This window comes from Calidris pugnax, unplaced genomic scaffold (genome assembly GCF_001431845.1).
Source record: "Calidris pugnax isolate Ruff unplaced genomic scaffold, ASM143184v1 scaffold118, whole genome shotgun sequence".
Taxonomy (NCBI): Eukaryota; Metazoa; Chordata; class Aves; order Charadriiformes; family Scolopacidae; genus Calidris; species Calidris pugnax.
The window spans coordinates 1,291,065-1,297,414 of record NW_015090855.1 but is presented as its reverse complement, the minus strand read 5'-3'; positions in this window follow the sequence as shown (position 1 = coordinate 1,297,414).

Sequence of the window (6,350 nt, the reverse complement as noted above, 5' to 3'; positions counted from 1 at the left end):
ATGAATCCTCAGATTTTAGAAATAGAACAACATCCTTTTTCACCATCTGAATTATGTGGTCCTTAATGAATAACAAAAGAGCTTTGGAACAAAGAGGAAACAGCCGTATTTTTTATGAGGGGGTTTGTAGGTAGCGTCAGTTATAATGGTTGCTATGTGAGAGTGAGGGCTGGAATCCATCCCTGTGTTGCTATGTGACATCAGTGTCGTACTTGATACCTGAGCAGTAAAATCACAAATCCTATTTAAAATTCCTTGCCAGATTTCAACCCAGAAATAGAACCTTTATGGGGCTTTTCAGAATTGGATCTCCTCGGGAGCCAGCATCATTGCAATCAGCACCCACAAATGGGTTACTTCAAGCTCTGAAACCGGGCCTGGAGCAGAATCTTGAATCAAATGAACTGTTGGCAATGTTATGCAAATGTCAGCCTGACAAAGGCTCATACTTTTTGGTGCTCACATTGTGACTTGAAGCCGACATTGAAAGGGTGGATAGAGCTGGACTGTGACTTCTTTTATTATTTTCATGTAGCCCTATGTGAAAAAGTATTCATTTCTTCCCTGAATTGTTTCCTCCCAACCTCGCTGCCATTCTTTCTCCTTCCAGGCAGGCTGTCACTTTAGTCGTCGTTTACACAAACAGATGTGCTCATGTAACCCAAGAAGTGATTTTAAACCAAATCACTACTGTTGTGAAAACCTCTTTTAGCAGTGGTTGTTTGCAGTTTAGCTGAGATCAACTGGGAACTGTTTATAACTGACCTGACAGAAGATACTTCCATAGAAATCAAAGCGTCCACATAGATGTTTGCACCTGCTTAACTAAATCCCTTTAAATCAACCTTTCCCCACATTTGATTGATTTGGTACTTCTTCATTGTCACTTGAAGTCGAGCTGTGAGTGATTGCTTCAGGTCCGTTATTGTAACTGCCTCATTTCTGGCCTCAGTGATAACTGTGTTCTTTTCTGCCAATTGCCCAGTATTTGTCAATGTCAGATCAATGCATCAGTAAACCACAACCTTTGTGAACCATTAGCTTTGGCTTCCTTGGCAACTCAAGTGGTGAAACACTAGTTTTAGCTTAGTGAAGGATTTTTACTAATTTAATTAAACCAGTGCAGAGTTGCGTATAAATAATTCCTTACTTGCACTGGATGAGCTAAGGAGGTTTAGGGTTTTAATAAGTACCCAAGAGCTTAGTGGCTTCTAGCTGAAGCCTCTTTGGACTTTTCTGAGTTGCAAAATCTGACTAGAAATTAAATCAATTATTCTTCTTTTTTTTTTTGTGATGTTGCCATATTTCTGTAGTTACATTTTCAGGACTGAGACTCAGTGATATGTGAACTAAAGGAGTAAAGATGGGGAAAAAAAATAATAACATCATGCAATCAAAAATAATGTTGACCACAAGCTCCATCTCTAAGACTAGGTCTGGTGGCTTATTTCATCATCATTAATTTCATTCTTTCACTGCTTTTTGGTTTCTGAGAAAGCTGTCCTGTACCTGTTTGATGAAGGTAGAGTTGTTCACAGAACTGGCTTCACTGGCATGGTTTCTCTCTGCCATTGTTAGTGTAAATTTTTCTGGATTTGTATTATAAACCTTATTCACGAAGATGTTAGGAAAATTCACCGCTGGAGGAAAAATGCGCCATAAAATTTGCAAAATTGTGTTTTGTCTTTTGATTCTTTCTTTTTAAAAAGTAACATCTATTCAGAAGGTTTGTTGGAAATTTTATCTGTCAGGTCTTCCTGCTTCACAGGAGATGTATTTCTCTGAGCAGAATTTCCCCAAGTCATTTCAGCTACTTCTGCTTCATTCTGGAAATGGGTCACTCCCTTCTCTCCCTTTCTGTTGGAAGGGAAATGGGTCTGATGTTTGATACTCTCCGTAAGGTTTTCTCTTTTTGTTAAATAATGTTTTGCTATAGTTGATTTAAAGGGAAATGTTAGTAAGTTGTGAGACTGATGATGATGACCAGAATTCATACAGATATCTACATAATCTTTATAATAAATGCTAAATCAGGATTCTGACAATTTATTGAAGAGCAAAAGACCACTCTCTTTTAGAGAAAACACTTTCCCCTAACATGAACCTGTGATCCCAGGTATCCCAGGGTATTGTGTTGCAGAATGTTGTACCCAGAATAGGTATTGCCACTGGAGAGCAGGCTTGATGTTTTCCCCTTTACAAACTTAGTTTGGAACCACTTGCAGCAAAAAAAAAAACAACCCGCTCCTGTAGTAGAGCCATGAAGGTGGAATAACAGAAGTAGCAGCCCTGAAGAGATAACTCGTTGATTTGCCAATGAATAAAATGTCCTGGAACTATTCAGACTAGAGGGTCTGAGTTCTTAACAAAGAAAATAACTTCACTGGTTTTCTGCACAGGACCAAACGTGGAAAGAATATGCTGGGAGGCTGTCACTTTTCTTCCTCTCTCATATTTTGTAATTGTTAGGCTGATAGAGTCCATGCTGATCTCTGCGATTGACTTAACTGTGTTCCTTTTGGCAAACTGTTATATTTTCTGTACCTTATTTGAAGAGCAACATGTTTCTATTGTTATTATTTTGGTTTTATTATTGTGCTTGTGCTTTGAAAACCTTTTGCAGAGGGTGGGGGGACTGTAAAAACGTGATCACTGCTTATATAAAATGCCTTGAGTACCTTTGACTAGAGACTCAAAAGAAATGGAACTTTTTTTTTGCATTGTCATGGAATTTAAGCAATTCCCCAAGTGTCAATACAAAGCACAGTCATTCCAGCAGCTGGTATTACCTCTGAGTAATAATACCTGCTTTTATCTCTTCTGTTCTCCACTTAGATCCTAGATAAGACATCTGCCTCCTCATTACAGTGGAACAAGATGTGAAAGGAGTTCAATACTACATTATCCTACCACTTGTAGCTTATATGCAGTTCATTTCTCCTATATATAGTTGCCTCATGGCCTTAGCAGCCAGTATGTTGATGGTATCAATAAGAGCCCAGGGATATTGTAGAACCAGTGATTTTAAGAGCACCTGCTTTATACAAAGAAGCTGTAAATTTCCATGATAGGCTTGTCATTTCTGGTGTACATTGTGTAGAGGGTTTGGGTGTTTTGCAGAGAAAAAAAGCCCTTTCCCTGTCTATGCAGCCAATATCAGAACCAATCCGTCAGTCCTGAAAGATGATTTACAAGAGTCAATTGTAAGTGCATGTCCTACGTAAACTATCAAAAACATAACATGATAGAATATACGACATGGAAAGAATAACTTGTGAGATATTCAGCCAATCACAGGATTGTCTCTGGAATAGGCTTCGGTGGGACAAGAGATTCTATGAAGTTTTATCTGGTGAGTCTGAGCATTTAAAACATCCTTGCATGACTCACTGATATTACCTGGCGTAAATCTTCCCATTGTTAATAGTCACCCTAATGAGCCTTTGGACAACAGAGTATGTCTTTTAACCATTTATTCAATGGCTTATGTGATAGAGGCTAACCTACGCTAGTAGATGTGAATGAATCTTAAAAACAGTTAACATGAAGGGTCTTTTTAAGGAAAACAGTCGGAAAATGTTGTTCCTCCATTACTACTTTTTTGCTGAATTTGAAGGGTGCCAGTGGCTGGTGTGATGACTCAAAAGGAAGTGGCACATAGAAGAGGCTTTGTTTATAAACTGGCTCTTAGTTCTTGAATGCCAGGTGAGAGTCAGCAAAGAAAGTTCCCCTTAAAGGAAGTAGTATTTCCCTGCATATTTTAGGCAGAGAGCCTCTGTTGCCATATCAGCTTCTATCACTATGTAGCTCAGTCATACAGTTTTTACCTCTAAGAGCTTTGCTTGGCAGCCTGAAGGTACTACAATGGAAAAATAATAATGCAGGTTAGATTTAATTTTCTTGGTCAGAGGAACGGTAAGGAGAAAGGATTTAAGTGTATTTGCCAATGTCTTTAGATGCTTCTGTGGTATATACCTCAGTGGTGTATCATAAGGTGCAAGCTGATTGACTTAATCTTTTTGCCGATTATGGTACAGTTTTGAAGAGCTCAGCTCCCACATTGTGATCAAGCAGGTTTCTGGTACCTACTTTCTTAAGGGCTACTTAAGCTACTCCATGAAAAATTGACAACGGCTGTCATGGTACTTCATGTGCGAGACAGCTCCATTAGTAGGAGATGTATATTTTTGTGTCCATTGGGGAAGTTAAGAGTAGCTCCGTGTTGTCCTTGATTTGGTTCCCTTACATTGTCCTGGAAGCATGTTTTTTGATCTCAGCCTCAACTAAAATCTAATGCTTTATTGATTGCTGGGTTATGACTATTCTTTCTTCTTGCATCCTTCTTTCATGTTATCTTACTGGTTTCTTTCATGCTAGGGTGCCAGAAGAAATTTAAAATAGAGGGACTTATATCTACTCCAAAATCTGTATCTTAAACCAGTCCCTTAAGAACATAAGTCATTGGAACCAAAAGCTACTAACTGGAGACTGGAACAGCTTGGTGATTAGAAGCCTGGACGCTAATTCTAGTCCTGCTGCTTGTTTGTAATTTGACTTTGTAATCCTCTCAGAGGCCTACAGTTCATGACAAGTTTACTCCATTTTTAATTGTCCAACTTCTGTAGCCAGTGCCCAGTTTTCACAGGTGGTCACTGCTGTGGCTTGTGTTGAAGTCAGTATGAATTTTGTCACAAAACTGGTGTCTCTTCTGCTCTGTTCATGTTTCTCTGTTGATGGTAATTTAAGGGCAGCTCTGCACAAGGATGTTTCTTGTCATGATGGTTTCTCTGAAGGGTTTAGCTTATTCATATCCTGTTTCTGTAATGATTCTCAGCTTACCATCTAGTATGCTTTTTAAAAGCGTATATCTGAGTATGTATTCCTTTAATATTTATATATCCCAAATGGGTCAAATGTGGAAAAACAAGGTGGTAATGCAGCAAATGGAAAACTGGTCATGAAAGTATAATATTCATTAGAAAAGAAAACATGTAAAACCCCCCATGGGTACCAGGTCATAGATGAAATAAGTAAAGGAAACAGAATAATAGATACTTAGTCAGGGTTTAGGCTTTTTTAGGGGTGAACTTTTCAGCTCAATAGTGGCCCATTGACTTGATAGAATTTCACCTATATTTCACACATGAAAGCAACTAATCCACCCCCCAAAACAGTATGACAAATACACGGAGAAGAGGTGCCCTGGTAGGTATTAAACATTGTGATGTGAGTATCATCTTGGGAAAGGATCAGGAGCCAGGAGAGTATGCTGGTGGGACGAGCAGTTTGTACTTGCTGTGTTATACTTCCTTAAGCAACTGCTCCTTGCCACTATAAGACATAGGATGGATAGGCTTTGTTTAAATCTAGGTAACATTTTTGTTGTTACAGGGAGGATGCAGACAAATTACGCTATTTCCATTTTACAGACGAGGAAATACAAGTGGAGAAGTTGAGGTGATTTACTGCAGGTTGTAGGTAGTTTATTCCAGTTTATAAGTGGCAACGTTTTATTGACAGGATTTGACTTCAGTCATTGCTACTTTGTTGTTCTGTGTTCAAATTTAACAATACTGAATAGATTGTGACTAAAGAACAATAAAAATTAACCCTTGACACTGAAAGACAATGACTTTTTCATCAATGCAAAAATATTTTTCTCTAAAACTGTGTATTCTGGCAGGGGGTGAAGTAATTCCTTTCTCTTGGGATAGTCATGTTGATTTAAGAAGCTCAAGTCTCTAGAAACAATACACAAAAACCACAAAGGGTAAGAATAAGCTGGACTCTTAGGAGAGAAGCAAATGAGAAAAAAATCTCTTGATACTTCCTGTGAAATTCTTTACCCAAACAAAAGTCGTGGACAACCAAAGAGAGGGAAAGTGTAGAGAGGGTTAGAGTACCTTAAGATGTACACATGTTTGTGTACTTGTTTATACAAAAAACATAAACCTTGGTATAAGCCATAGGTATTTTGTTTCTATAAAATTAAAGTCCTTTTTAACCAGCTGTAACTTGCATTGGTGGTCTGACACACAAGCCATGTCCCCATGGTGTCTTCCCAACAGGGAGTTCCCATGTTAAATGTCTTTCTGACAGAGGTAGGTGGTGAGTGCTTAACATGAAATTTGGAGATCCAGATGCAGAGAATGTGGAAGCATCAAGACCATGAAGAACAGATCTTGCCAGATCCTAAACCTAAGAGTGTATCTTGGAGTAATGTGAACCCAAAGGCACAGAGCAGTCAAGTGTGACTGCTGTCTTTAGAGAGAGGTCCATGAACTGACCACGTGGAGTTGGTGTGGATTGTTTCTTGCCCTCATGAGGGCTGGGAAGAGACTCTCCAATGA